We start from the raw sequence: 15,444 nt of genomic DNA, 5'->3' as shown, positions 1-15,444 counted from the left end.
GTAAAGTCAGAGCTGAACGTCGACTGCTCTTGGGCATCTTGGTCTTTATTTTTTTATTATTATTATTTTTTTGTCTTTTTGCTATTTCTTGGGCCACTCCTGCGGCATATGGAGGTTCCCAGGCTAGGGGTTGAATCGGAGCTGTGGCCGCCAGCCTACGCCAGAGCCACAGCAACGCAGGATCCAAGCCGCGTCTGCAACCTACACCACAGCTCACGGCAACACCGGATCGTTAACCCACTGAGCAAGGGCAGGGATCGAACCCGCAACCTCATGGTTCCTAGTCGGATTCGTTAACCACTGCGCCACGATGGGACCTCCCATCTTGGTCTTTAAATCAATTATTTAGATTTCCCAGTTTGGCTCCTCTTACATGAAGAGTCTGATCTCTTTCAAGATTTCCCACCCTCTCAAGCCTCAGAGAACATGTCCACTACCAGCTGCTCCACTTCGAGCTTCTGAACCACCACAAAATCCTTTGTCTCTTTATCCTTGTGGTGGTCACTTCCAGCTTTTGTTAATCTCTGAGCTGTCTCTCCACATCCTGTTGACTTCTGGCTTTCCTATCAACATTTTAATCCATTCTCTGCAGTAAAATCCCCTTATTTCAAATACTAAGAGTATTTTTTTGTTTGTTTTCGGATTAGACTTTGATACAAAAATACTAAGAGTAGGAGTTCCCATCGTGGCGCAGTGGTTAACGAATCCGACTAGGAACCATGAGGCTGCGGGTTCGATCCCTGGCCTTGCTCAGTGGGTTAACGATCCGGTGTTGCCGTGAGCTGTGGTGTAGGTTGCAGATGCGGCTCGGATCCCACGTTGCTGTGGCTCTGGCATAGGTCGGAGGCTACAGCTCCGATTCAACTCCTAGCCTGGGAACCTCCATATGCTACGGGAGCGGCCCTAGAAAAAGGCAAAAAGACAAAAAAAAAAAAGAGTATTTTTTTGTTTGTTTTCGGATTAGACTTTGATACAAAAAGGTATCAGGGTCATGCAAAGCCAAGAAGGAGGTCTTTTAAAAGAAAGAAGTAAATGCTGCAGCAAGGTTAAGAGAGTTGAGAGAGGGAAATCAACAAGCCACTAAGTAAAGCAGAATATCTACTTGTTTAACAATATTCTAGCTAGTATGTGGTAGAACTGGATTATAAAAGTATAGCTCCTAATCTCTGAGCCCACAATTTCTCTGTAGCACAAACTGTGTAAGTATTAAACCTAGGGAAAAATTAGCTGAAAATGGGGTTCTTGGGCACTGGCTACTGCTGGTGCCATGATGATGAGTTGAATAATTTAATTGTTAGTGCCATTTAACTCTGCAACACCAGTGATAGAAGTTAAGTCCATAGGCTTTCTCAAAGGATGTGGATCTGAAGCTCAATTTAACAATATACCACAGAGTCTTTCCAGGGCAGGAATAACACAGATATAGCTGTGTTGCTAGTTTGACAAGATTCCAGGTTAAAGAGGCAGTTTTATGTAAAAGGGGATGTCCTTATCATTAAACCTTGATATTTAAACGTTGTCATTAAAACAAAAATCAACAAACTTATTCTTTTTTTTTTTTTTTTTTTAGGGCCACACCCGTGACATATGGAGGTTCTCAGGCTAGGGGTCTAATTGGAGCTATAGCCACTGGCCTGTGCCACAGAAATGCCAGATCCAAGCTGCATCTGCCAACTACACCACAGCTCATGGCAACAATAGCGAGGTCAGGGATCAAACCTGTGTCCTCATGGGTGCTAGTCAGATTCATTTCCACTGGGCCACGACAGGGAACTCCAACAAACTTATTCTTAATTTCAGAGAAAAGAGCATTAAATATTATCTGTTCTTTATTGATTTGTACCATACAAATTTTACTTCTTTTATTTTTTTTTTACCTGTAATAAGGTTTTTTGTGTAGAAGATGGCTTATCCAGGAAGCCACACACACATTAAAGAACCAATTTCTGTGCATAAAAATAATAGAACTTATACTACTTAAGGAAACCGGCCTTTGAAGAAGAAAAAACTATTTAGTTTTTTAATTATATAATGTTTAATAATTAAAAAAATGAATACGGCAGATAAGCTCTGTTATGCAAATTAACTGCTAATCATAAGATCCGGATTACACTTATTTATTTACAGATCGGATATTTTCAGGCATTGGTTTTATATCAACACCTGTCAACTGAATATTAGGCAAGTGTTTGTAGAGAAAGTGATTTATTAGCACATTTACATTTATATGCTTCAAGTATAAAAAGAGAGAAAAGTTAACAATGAAATTACTAAGTCATGTGTGTGGGTTAAATATTAAGAAAAACTTCTAAAATAATAAAAATAAAGTGCATAATTTCCTTACAGTGATTAGAGAATAAAGACACCTTGATGAATTCAATAGAAATCATACAAGAGAAAAGAAAATGCATAGTAAATAGCCAAAAATGAGTGGTAAGTTTGCATGTTATTAAAATTTAGTAAAATCCAACCAAATGCTATTTTCAAAAGAAAAACTGAAATATTAATACTTAGAAAAACTCCAAATAAGAGAGACAAATAATTTCTTGACAAATATTACAAAAACAACATTGAATTGGCTACATAATTATTACTACAAACACCCAGGTGAGAAGTCTGTCTAAAGACAAAGGGCATCACTAATTACAGATAAAATTTAATCAACAGATAAAGGAAGAACCCACTCGGAAGGAAGAAAAAGGAACAAAGATTCAGAAGATTTATAGCATGAAGAGTTATTCTGGAAAACAGAAGATTTTGCCATTACTGCAGCATAAGTTTAAAGTAGATTTGAGAAAGTAAGGAATAGAGCTTTAAATGCAATAGATGATACACTTTAAATGAAGTTTGCTTGGCTTTATAAGTAATTTCGAATATTCTTCTAATCATTTACATGGTAATTTTGAACAGCAAAAGATTCTGATAGGTATTGCTTTTCAAAAAAAGTGTCAAGATGAGGTTTTTTCTACCAAACAATGATAGTCAATGAGGGGAAAAATTAGTGAACCATTTATCACAGTAAAAGATAGGAGAGGTACAGCCAAAGTAAGATGAGAGAAGTCTGAAAAGACAGAAATCACTAGGTTTTTCAAATAGATTTTAATACAGTCAATTGGTTAGTATACCGATTAACCAAGAGTTTCACTGAGATAGCCTTGGTATTGAAGCATCACAAAGCCACAGCCATAACAGGGCCAGAAGGCTAGTGGAGGGAGATGTTGGTTATTCAACCCCAGGAACCAGGGCCAACTTAGAGATTCAGAACCACATTCAGGGAGATGGAGAATGACCTGACGGGATTTGAGAGTGTGAAGAAAGATAACTAGAGCTACACAGGCAAGAGGGAGAGCCCATGTCGGAAGAACTCGCTGAGACGGAAGAAGAGATCAAATACATTTTGCTTCTCTCTCTTCTCACTGGACCTACGTGGACATCAACTGTGAATGTATCCCCTGAATATGCAGATCAGAGGCAAGGAGGAATAAAGAATGAAAATGAAAAGAAAGAGTCAAATTAAGATGGTCAGGAGCACTAAATAGAGGAGGTGTAAATAATGGAGTAGATGACCAAAAACACTCTTGTGTGATAAATGATATTTTTAAGAAAAAATTAGGATTAATTAGTAAGATGAATGACAAATGAAAAAGTGCTTTGGTATATAATTTAAGTACATGTGAAATATAGATAAGAAAAAAAACTTTGAAAATTGATCAGGAAACAAGTATCAAACATATATTATGTTTCTAGAAGCCAAAAAGCAATTGGCATTTTCATATTCCATGTGCCTCTGTTCAATCAAAATGACACAAGAATTTTCTGAAGAACTTTATAAACTAATACCATATTTATGTATAAATTAAAATGGCTCAAAAGAGGCAAGAAAAATAATGTGCTGTTTTTGGCAAAGGGACAGGAAAATACAGGGTAAATAGAACATAATGGAGAGGTCAAAAAAGTTCAAAATATCCACAAAGATTTAATACATAGGAGTTCCCGTTGTGGCGCAGCAGAAAGGACTCTGACTAGGAACCATGAACTTGCAAGTTCGATCCCTGGCCTTGCTCAGTGGGTTAAGAATCTGGCATTGCCTTGAGCTGTGGTGTAGGTGGCAGAAGCGGTTCGGATCCTGAGTTGCTGGGGCTATGATGTCGGCCCAGCAGCTGTAGCTCCGATTCAGTCCCTAGCCTGCGAACCTCTATATGCCGCAGGTGCGGCCTCTAAAAGGCCAAAAAAAAAAAAAAAAAATTCAATACATAAAAGAGGTAGCATTACACATGAGTAAAAAAATCCTTCAATAAATGTTGCTGAGACAATTAACTCTCCACATTAGAAAAATTAATTTGGTTACCAACCTCACATCTTAACATGAAAAATCAATTCTAATTTATTTAAAGCTTAATGAAAAAGGCACATGTCAAAACTTATAGAAAACATGACAAACTGTTCTATGATATTTTATTTATATAGTAAAACAAATGTTTAAATTTTTCAAAATAAACAAATTGTGCAAGGCACAAAACAAAATACTGGTACACAGTGCTAGTTAATTTTCACCAGATTATATATATTATCTCGTAATCTATTGTAGAATTAAACCTAACTCGAGACTTAGTGACCTAAAACACCAAACATGCCTTATTAATTATGAGTCCACAGGCCAAGTGGGAAGTTCAGTTGGTCTGGTGTGCTCAGTTGATTCAAGCTGAACAGCCTGGGTCAACTGCTGAATCAATGGCTAGTTGGCTGACTACTGACTGAGGCAATGATGCTGCCTGAGCCGTGCATTTCCCCTTATCCAGTAGGTGAGCATGAATGTGTATACTTTTCTTTTTTCTTTTTTTCTTTTTTTCTTTTCTTTTTTAAGGGCTGCATCCACAGCATATGGAGGTTCCCAGGCTAGGGTCTAATTGGAGCCACAGCCGCTGGCCTATGCCACTGCAACACGGGATCCAAGCCACATCTGTGACCTACACCACAGCTCACGGCAATGCTAGATCCTTAACCCACTGAGTGAGGCCAGGGATCCATCCCGCAACCTCATGGTTCCTAGTTGGATTCATTTCCATTGTGCCACAATAGGAACTCCGAATGTGTACACCTTTCAAAAGCAGTGTTTGGAGAGAGAGAATAGATGAGCCTTCTTGAGGCTGAGGGTCAGAACTGGCACAATGTTGCTTTTACCACATTATTTTTGCCAACGGAAGCCAAGGCCTATCCAGATTCAAAAGACAGAGAATTAACCTCTTATCTCTCGAAAGCTCATAAAATATTACTGTAGAAAATGTAAAAAGATAAGCTTGAGAGAGAAGATACTTGTAATAAACTACCGATAAAGAGCATACACTGAGGGATTTATACTGTGGGCTTTGGCAGAAGAACAGATAAATTGACAATTAAATGGAAAAGAAAGCCTAGAGCTCACCAATACAAACATAAACTTTTAACCTCTGAGAAAAGATATTTCCGATCACTGTAGAAAGGGAAAATAGTTTTAATAAAACAGAGCTTAAAATGTGTGGTTATAAATATGAAAAAAATTTTAAAACGTACACTATTTCCTACCAAACACAAAAATCAATATAAAAATATCACCAGCCAGGATCACAGTGGCAGGATAGATTTCTGAAACAGCTCAGCTGCAAATTTCATGTAGCAGAAACCACAGGATGTAACAAGAAAACAGACAAAAAGATACACACCAATAATAGTTATCAGTCATAGGTAATTCAAGTAGACTTAAAAAGCACGAAATAAAAGAATCAAAATAGCATAATCAATAAGGCAAATGTAATAAATGTTTATATATACCCATACATCCTCAAATTCTGATATAACTATTAAACACTATACACCGCCAACAGAGAAGGCACCTTCTTTTCAACGGCACATGGAATATTTACCCAAATTGTCTAAGCAGATATATTGGGCCAGAAAGGCAAAGACACTTGTGTTTTGAAAACTGAAATGATAATATTAAGTATTTTCTAAACACAGTGCATTATTAGACTATTACACAAGTAAGAACTTTCTATTTGGAAGATGAAGGAAGGATGGAAGGGAGGGAGGGAGGGAGAGTGAAAATAAAAAGGAAGATTTTTTTTTTTATTAAACAACCTTTTAGGACCAAGATAAATCTAAGAGGGAATTGTAAGTCCTAGAATATAAGGATAAAGAAATTCTGGAGTTCCCGTCATGGCGCAGTGGTTAACGAACCTGACTAGGAACCATGAGGTTGCAGGTTCGATCCCTGGCCTTACTCAGTGGGTTAACTATCCGGCTGTGGTGTAGGTTGCAGATGAGGCTCGGATCCCGCGTTGCTGTGGCTCTGGCGAAGGCTGGTGGCTACAGCTCCGATTTGACCCCTAGCCTGGGAACCTCCATATGCCGCGAGAGCGGCCCAAGAAAATGGCAAAAAGACAAAAAAAAAAAAAGAAATTCTAACCCAAGAGAAATTTAGGCAATAGCTGAGGAAGCAAGCGCTCAGCAGAAAATTCATCGCACTAGGTACCTATATCAATAAAAGAAAAAATAAACAACAAATTCAAACAAAAAACTTGAGAAACCATATAAGAAAAAAAGGTAAAAGACTGAATAAAATATGTAATAAACATGAAAGGATTAGAAGAGTTAGAAAAAAGGAAAATAATTTATCAAAAACAGGTTCTTTGAAAGAAAAGTATATAAATCAACAAACTATTAGACACTGATTTTTTTCATTTTAAAAAATTTATTAGAGTTGATTTAAAATGTTATGTCAATTTCTCCTATACAGCAAAAAGTGACCCAATCATATATATATTAAGACCTCAGACTTACAAGGAAAAATCATGGGTCACCCTGCCAAATAAAGAACTCCAACAATTCAGATTCTGGCTAATAGCAAAGTAAATATGAAATGGATGAAATGGGTGGTGGAAAAAGCAAGTCATGAATATTACACTGACAGTGGCAAAAATCAGAAAAAGTGACAGTAGGAGTTCCCGTTGTGGCGCAGTGGTTAGCAAATCCGACTAGGAACCATAAGGTTGCGGGTTCGGTCCCTGCCCTTGCTCAGTGGGTTAACGATCCGGCGTTGTCGTGAGCTGTGGTGTAGGTTGCAGACGCGGCTCAGATCCCGCGTTGCTGTGGCTCTGGCGTAGGCCGGTGGCTACAGCTCCGATTCAACCCCTAGCCTGGGAACCTCCATATGCTGCGGGAGCGGCCCAAGAAATACCAACAGCAGCAACAACAACAACCAAAAAAACCAAAAACAAAAACACCAAAAAAAAAAAAAAAAAAAAAAGAAAAAGTGACAGTAGTAGGTTTGCATAGTTTCATTTTGCTCACTCATGTATATATTCACTTATATTTGTTAACTATGTTTTTTTTCTTTTTTCTCCTTATTTCTCTTGCTATTTTATATAAGCTATTTGATGTTAATATTACAAGTTAATCTTTAAGTAATTGGAAATCCATGGGAATGGGAATCAATCTGAATAGACTGGCGATGGGTACAACGACACTGGGCAAGTGTATCTTTACTTGAAGGAGAAAGGGAAGTGCCTCATGAATGCGAAGAATGGTTTCCTCTTAGGTGGGCAGAGATAGTTGTTTTATTGTTGTTTGGCAGTAAAAAGTGCCCATTCACGTGCACATGCGCGTAGAAGGGCCAGAGGCCACAAAAGGGGGAAGGACCTCCCTTTCTTCCTCCAGTGTGTGTTCTGTGGCACAGCATCCAGAGTAGCCATGTGTCTGTGTGGCCTTGGTCTGCCACTGCTGCAAGTTTCCCAAGACCACAGTGGCAACCTTCATAATTCAGCTCTAGCCCTTTTATTCCACCACTGATCCAGCTGCTCTTGGGTTCCAGCTGAAGCTCATGTTCTCCGACATTTAATCCACATCTGAGTCCTCCATTGAGTTTCTTTTCCACCAGAAGGTAACATGTTTCCGTGGTAGCCATTCATCTTCCAGGAGGTGAGTTTGGGGGGCTGAGGTCTATTTCAGTTCCCTAATTTCTTACCCCGTTTACCTTTCCTCAACCTGGAAGTAATAGTTGCTTTGTCAGTCACTAGCTTGCACCTCCTAGAATCTTCCTTTGACCTTTGTTGAACATTATCCATCTTGCTTCTGTTCTCCTATTTAAATTTCTGATGTGATTTCTATATCCTGATTATCTCGCTATCTGGGGTCCCTAATAAAATCTTGAACAGTTTAAATGAAATAATATGCTACAGACAGGACTTTTCCTCCTTGTGGGCCAATTATAGACAATGGTCTGGGGTGGCTGTTCCTTGGGTTCTGATGAATTGCAAACACTCGAACTTACTCTAGAAGCTCATAAACAAACAGGTGCCTCAGTGCATAGATTTGGGGGTGGGTAGTCATATGAGGGTAGAACTCTGGAAGCTGTGACTTCACTTTTTATGTCACATTGTTCCATCAATCATAATACTTTGCATGTTTTTATTTGCCTAAAAGAAAATTTTATCTTAATAAATCTATAAAAACTTGAATGGAAAACTATAAAAAAAAGATAAGATAAAGAAGGAAGAGAAGAAATTTACAAGTGTGTGTGAGTGTGCGGCAGAGAGGGAACAAAAAAAAAACGGATGGTGATGAACATGGGGTCACAACAGATGCAGGAGAACACAAGCTACACATTCTTATAAAGCTTCAAAATTCTCAGTGTGCAAAACACTTATAACTTGGCTTGCTGTATAGGATTTCCAAAGATGCTGGATAAAAATATTCTTATGTTCTCAGGTTCAGTTCACAAATACACGCCAATTTTACGCACTCACTTGTGTGTCATAACAAAACCACCTTTCCTTGAAATCACCACTGTTTCTGAAGAGCAGAAAAAAGGAACTTGTTATAGATACTTCAATTCTGCTTGAAAGCTTTCATACGCATTTACGTTAAAGGGTAAATGAATTAACATTTTACAACATACAAAAAAATATCAAAAAAATGTTCTGACCTCTGCTTAACTATAAGCAGGTGAACTCTCAAAAATCATTTAAAAAAGTAAAGAAACCAGATTAAGCACTATCTGTTTTGACTCAAGTCCTCAAAACTATATAATGCTGCTTCTCATGTAGGTTTTATTATTTGATAAAGCGGTTCCCTGTACCATATTTATAAACATAAATTTAATGTACACTTGTCATATAAAAGCAGAAGTAAAGAAATCCTTTTATTAACCCTTATCAACTGGATATCTGCTTAATAAAATTCAAGAAATGTTTTCCTGAAGAGTTTTCATCTTGGACCAGCAAGCTTTTTGTGGCACCCTAATTTCCCTTCTGAAAAAGCAGCATCCGATTACAATAATGAAACTTTAGAGAGAATCTTTACATTCAAACTGCTCTAATTTAGGACAAGTGAATATTAATAATAAAATTAATCCTAAGTGCTATGAGAACTGCTCTCAGAAGGGCACGCTCTTGTGAGATCCTCTTACTTGTCCAAACAACCTTTGAAAAACAGATTCTGTCTCTTCTATGAGAAATACTGCCCTGGAGTACTATTCTAACAGAGTAGTATGATTTGATCTGAATGAAGTATTTGCTTCTACTTGTTGATTAATAATCTATTATGATAAAAGCTTCGTTCCTGAGTCAGGTTTAACTCATTAATGGGAAGATAAGCATCCCTATCCACTGGTGGTATCGAAGACTTGGGAGGACGGGGTTGGCCATGCACGCGGTTAAAGAAAGGGGAGATAACTAACAGGAACCTACTGTAGAGCCCAGAGAGATCTACCCAATGTGCTGTAATCATTTATATGGGGAAAAAAGAATAGATATTTGGATATACACACCTGATTCACTTTGCTATAAATACAATATTATAAACCAACTATAACCCAATTTTCAAAATAACAGTAATAATAAAAACTAAAAAAAATGGAGGGGGGGCTCAAACCAAACGGGTAAGAAAGATTTTAACCACATTTTCTAATCCTATACTTTTCTCAAGGGTATAGTGGCTTTCGCAGTGAATATAAAGAGAGAGTCAGTGATTCCCTCCAGGGGTTTCTTCCAATTATTCTACTGTTGCTTCCTTTCGAAGTTAATCATTTAAGTCTCCAGAGGGACACATGGTCAATAAGTGGAGTGGTTGAATATTGGAAATACTGGACAAGGATTCCAAAGACACATGAAAGAACGGTGTGGGAGTGGCAGGTATAACTTTGCTGATTTCCCCAAAAGTGGTATCCTAGGGGGCCACAGGCAATGGCTGGTGTTCAGGTTATCATTTATAATGTTGGGGATTAACCTCAGGAGGCCACAGTCTTTGCACGGAATTGAATAAAGGCTGTAAAGTTGATTGAAAAGGGTTGAAGAAGAAAACAGTCATTATTAGAAATGAAAGTCCCCTTATGTCTTTTTTTTTTTTTTTTTTTTTTTTTTTTTTTCCAGTTCTTGTTCTCGGGGAAGAGAAGTCATGGAGTTTGGAGGTAAGAGAGGCATTCTTTGTATGAAGAGTGACGATCTAGCTATCACCTGGCAAGAAGTTAAGGTTGAAAATGTGGGGATAGTTTATATGCCAGTATGAATCATCAAGAGGAAAATCTGCCTGGTACGCACCGAGAGGACGAGCCATTAAACAGTCTTCCCAGGGATCAGGATGGGGGCGCTCTATCAGCGAGACTGAGAGTGGGAGCAATAGTTTAAGAAAATTCAGTGAGGAAGTTCTGTACCCCTTTGATGGGAGGTAAAGAGAGAGTGAGGAAAAACGTCATCGTAGGATACTGGATAATAAGGGGAGGTTTGGGCTAGAGTTGATGAAGAAGAAATATAACAAAGCATAAACAAAGAAGGAAGATGGAAGTAAGTAGGGGGGTCTTGAGGGATCTTGTTCTAGCTTCTTGCAAGGGTGGAAGCTGATTACAGATCCATCAGCTTGTTTAATGGGTCTTGGAAAAGCAGTCTGTTTCACACTGTTGTCTGGTTGTGGGGGCTCTCAGAGCCTTTGTTTTAAGTTTCCTGTTGTGGTGGATTTCCATTCAGAGTTAGATTTATATGTTTCTGCATGTGAAACACAAACCCAAAGTTGCAATCCTCATAGTTTACAAAAGCTTTGAAGTTTAGGAGACAGCATTAGGTCCCTTCCACTTGGACTCAATGTTGGTCTTTCTGTGGTGCCTTTTACAGAAAACTTGTTCTCCAAACTGAAGGTCCTTTAAGGGCTGTGTGGAATGTATGGAGAAAAGGCATAGCTGGCATACCAATGTTAAAGAGTGAGGCTATTTAATAAAACCTTGGCATTATTCAAGGATATCAAATTGGATAAAATTAGTTTTCTCCTAAGGTCCAGGAGGGCTTTTTTGTGATATTTTACAAGGGATTATCCACGTAGAAGGAGTGGGGTGAGGGACTCAAGTTTAACCAGAGCTAAAGGCAAGACTTTGGGCCAAAACAGGTTAAATCTCAGAGAGTCTGGATGGTCTGACTTTAACAGTGCTACCGGCCCCGTCTATTTTTTCATAGAATTGATTGTGGTAAGGACATTGCAGTTTTCTTTGTTTTTTGTTTTTGATTTTTGTTTTGCTTGGTTTTGTTTGTTGGCCATGCCCACAGCATGCCAAAGTTCCCAGGACAGGGATCAAACCCAAACTGCAGCTACGGCAATGCCAGGTCCTTAACCTGCTGAGCCACAAGGTAACTCCCTGTGGACACTGTATTTTTGTGAAAACGGAAATATTTGTTGAATATCCTCATCAGTGAAGTGCACGGTTATATTATAAGGAAAAAAGGAACTCCTTAAGTAGGGAATCGTATCTGTAGTAGTAGCAAGAACCTTCTTTCAAGGAAAAGCTTCTAGCCACTCTGAAAACAGGTGGACTAACTATGGATTAGGATATATTCAAACCCATGAGATGTGGGGAGCTGAATGAAATTCATTTGATAACAGGAAAAGGAATCTGGCTTTGATGCTTGTCTGACTTGATGCAAAATATTCTAATAATATATACCTAGCATGTAGTTAGACTATACCAAGAATACATAAAAATTATCAAATAAAAATATTCAGTAAGGATGGAATAGGTCCTAAACATATGTATATTAATAAAACTCTTTACACAAATGACATGAAGCCCCAATCAAAAATCACTGGCCTAGAATATACTAGATTCAAGTTAAAGGAACACATGAAAAGATGTTTCACATCACTAATTATTAGAAAAATGCTAATCAAAACTACAACGAGGCATCACCTCACACCAGTCAGAATGGCCATGATCAAAAAGTCTACAAAAAATAAAGGCTAGAGAGGGTGTGGAGAAAAGAGAACCCTCCTACACTGTTGGTGGGAATGTAAGCTGGTACAATCACTATGGAAAACAGTATGGAGATTCCTTAAAACATAAAATATAGAACTAATATATGATCCAGAAATCTCACTCCTGGGATATCTGGAGAAAACCATAATTTGAAAAGACCCATGCACCCCAAGTTCACTGCAGCACTATTTACAAAAGCTAAGACATGCAAGCAACCTAAATGTCCACCAACAGAGGAATGGATAAAGAAGATATATAGATATCTACTTAAATATCAGCCATAAAAAAATGAAATAATGCCATCATTTGCAGCAACATGGATGGATCTAGAGAGTATCATCCTAAACGTAAATCAGAGAAAGACAAATATCATATGATTTCAACTAACGAGTAAAATCTAATAAAAATGATACAAAATAATTTATTCACAAAATAGAAACAGCCTCAGGTATTTCAAACCTAACTTATGGGAAACTAACAAAGGAGAAATGTTGAGGATAGGGATTAAATTAGGAGGTTGAAATTAACATATATACACTGCCATATATAAAATAGGTAAGTAACAAGGACCTACTGTATAGCACAGAGAAATCTACTCAATACTTTGTAATACCATATATGGGAAGAGAAATCTGAAAAAGAATGGATATATGTATATGCATAACTGATTCACTTTGCTATACACCTGAAACTAACAGAACATTGTAAGTTAACTGTACTCCAAGAAATTTTTTTTTTTTTTTGTCTTTTTGCCATTTCTTGGGCCACTCCCATGGCATATGGATGTTCCCAGGCTAGGGGTCTAATCAGAGCTGTAAGCCACCAGCCTACACCAGAGCCATGGCAATGCAGGATCGGAGCTGCGTCTGCGACCTACACCACAGCTCAGGGCAACACCGGATCCTTAACGCACTGAGCAAGGCCAGGGATCAATCCTGCAACCTCATGGTTCCTAGTCGGATTCGTTAACCACTGAGCCACGACGGGAAATCCCAAGAAATTTTTTAAAAAAATGCCATTTCACATACTTCATATTTTCCAACACTCAAAGTACATTTTATCCGTTTTGCTTGTGGCAAATCTTGTTGTTTTTATATACCTCTGGATTTTATTTGTTAATATTTTGTTAAAAAATTTACATCTATATTAAGTCAGAGTGACCCATATGTGTGATATCTTGGGTCATGGTTTATTAAAGTCAAGATTAACCCATACTGCGGAACAAAAATTATATTTTTATATTAAAAAAAGAGACAGAATCAAATTAACATTTAAAAATAATAACTGGGAGTTCCTGTCATGACTCAGTGGTTAACCAACTGACCAGCACCCATGAGGATGTGGGTTCAATCCCTGGCCTTGCTCAGTGGGTTAAATATCTGGAGTTGCCATGAGCTGTGGTGTAGGTCACAGATGCAGCTCAGATCTGCCTGATTGCTGCGGCTGTGGCTGTGGCCGGCAGCTACAGCTCCGATTTGACCCCTAGCCTGGGAATCTCCATATGCCGTGGGTGCAGCCCTAAAAAGAAAAAAAGAAAAAAAAAAAGCAATAACTGAAACTAGGCTAAAACCACACTATTGTTTAATTTCACACAAAGCAGCATCAGAACTCATCAGCCAAAACATCAAGAGAAAGAAGTTACTGGTGAACTGACAGTTCACTAAAAACTTCGCACCATTTCTGTAACATGTGTATAAATAGCATTTACCCACATAACTTTAACCTAAGGAAGGCTACTTTTTCTCTTCTGATTTGATGGTGCTTCCAATTCAACTCATCAATAGTAACATACCGAAGAAATCTATTTTCCTATCTCTTTTCATAAGGTGAAATCAAATAATCTGTGATGCTCCAGAAGCCCGCTCCTCATTTATGATTTGATTTGAGGATGACAAAATAACAAAGGTTTTCAGGAGGTCTGAGCACTTAATTTAAGAGAATCATGGGTCACTGAGAAAAAAATATTTAAAGTGGCAGTAAAACATATTAAAAAGCAAGCTTAGGAGGTACGAAGTTGGCTAATTTTTTTAACTCTTTCAAAAGTGAGAGGGCACTGTTCTCTCATCTGAAGTTCTTCCAATAAGATATAGAAACTTTGCCTTCCAGGCAGATTACTCAGAAGATAAAGAAAAATATTTTTCTATCTCTCATTAAGAGTAGGCCAAAAATATCCAAGAAAATTTTGTCATTTAAACAGAACTAAATTTAGTTTTGCATCATATAATTTGATGCTAACTCTAAATCCATCACACCATGGACAGCACTGGCAAAGACAAATAAAATCCCTTTTCCCCAAACTTTCTACAACTCTCTATATGCATGCAGGTTTCATCTGAGACTCTCTTCTTTATCATTCTGGAATGATAGGTTGTTTTAAATTAGGACAGTGCTACTTTCTTTTTCCTTAACGAATCTTCATAGTTTGCAGAGAAAGTTTTTCCATTCTGTTCTATTGGGCCTAGGAGAGTCCTACTCACATGTATTGATTATAAATTTTAACCACAGTAACTTTGACTTCATAGAGAAAACTGAAAGGTGGATGATTGTGAACTGTTTGTCACACACCAGCACTTTGTAGCAGATTAGCAGAACTTTTGAATATGTATCTCAGAACTTCCTACAGCCACGTCTATCTTTCATAGCACAACTTTTCAATGTGACAACATGGCAAAACAATCATATTCATTAACAGAGGTATAATCACTTTCTGTAAGATATAAAAATGAGGCAAAAGTATATAAACTTAAAATTATGCTTAGTATTTAATATTCCAGTGTTCTCTTTTATTTAGAAATCATCCAGATATCTAATGAATCTCCATTAATTTATTTAAATTAGCTTATGTTTGGTATGAAATTACCCAAAGATCTTGGAAACTATCTTCAAGCTACATTTTTAAACACACCATTGTTGAAAGAAATTTGCAGAAAATGCTTTCATTTGGTTAAGTATAAACTTGATATTATATTTTGCAAATACAGTAGATATAATGCCAGCTTATTCAAGAATAAAGTTTCATAACTTTAGAGAGAACATAGCCAAGTAAAATAATACACGTTTATTTGTTTGTTTTGTTTCGTTTTTGTTTTTGTTTTAGTGCCACACCTAGGCAAATGGAGGCTCCCAAGTTAGGGGTCCAATCAGAGCCCAGCTGCCAGCCTGGGCCACCACCACAG

General features: G+C 37.6%; 1 long non-coding RNA gene across 11 annotated transcripts in view; it reads right to left on the bottom strand.

Moving 5' to 3' along the window:
- Positions 1-15,444, bottom strand: part of LOC110262070 (uncharacterized) — a 1,266,882-nt gene that overhangs the window by 966,425 nt on the left and 285,013 nt on the right. The window lies entirely within an intron of this gene.

The sequence above is a fragment of the Sus scrofa genome, chromosome 8 (genome assembly GCF_054392235.1).
Source record: "Sus scrofa isolate SSC_HxYL_T2T_F1_AM1 chromosome 8, Sscrofa_HxYL_maternal_Yorkshire_Landrace_v2.0, whole genome shotgun sequence".
Classification (NCBI taxonomy): Eukaryota; Metazoa; Chordata; class Mammalia; order Artiodactyla; family Suidae; genus Sus; species Sus scrofa.
Note: the sequence above shows the minus strand (reverse complement) of the source record. Positions and strands in the feature narration are given on the sequence as shown.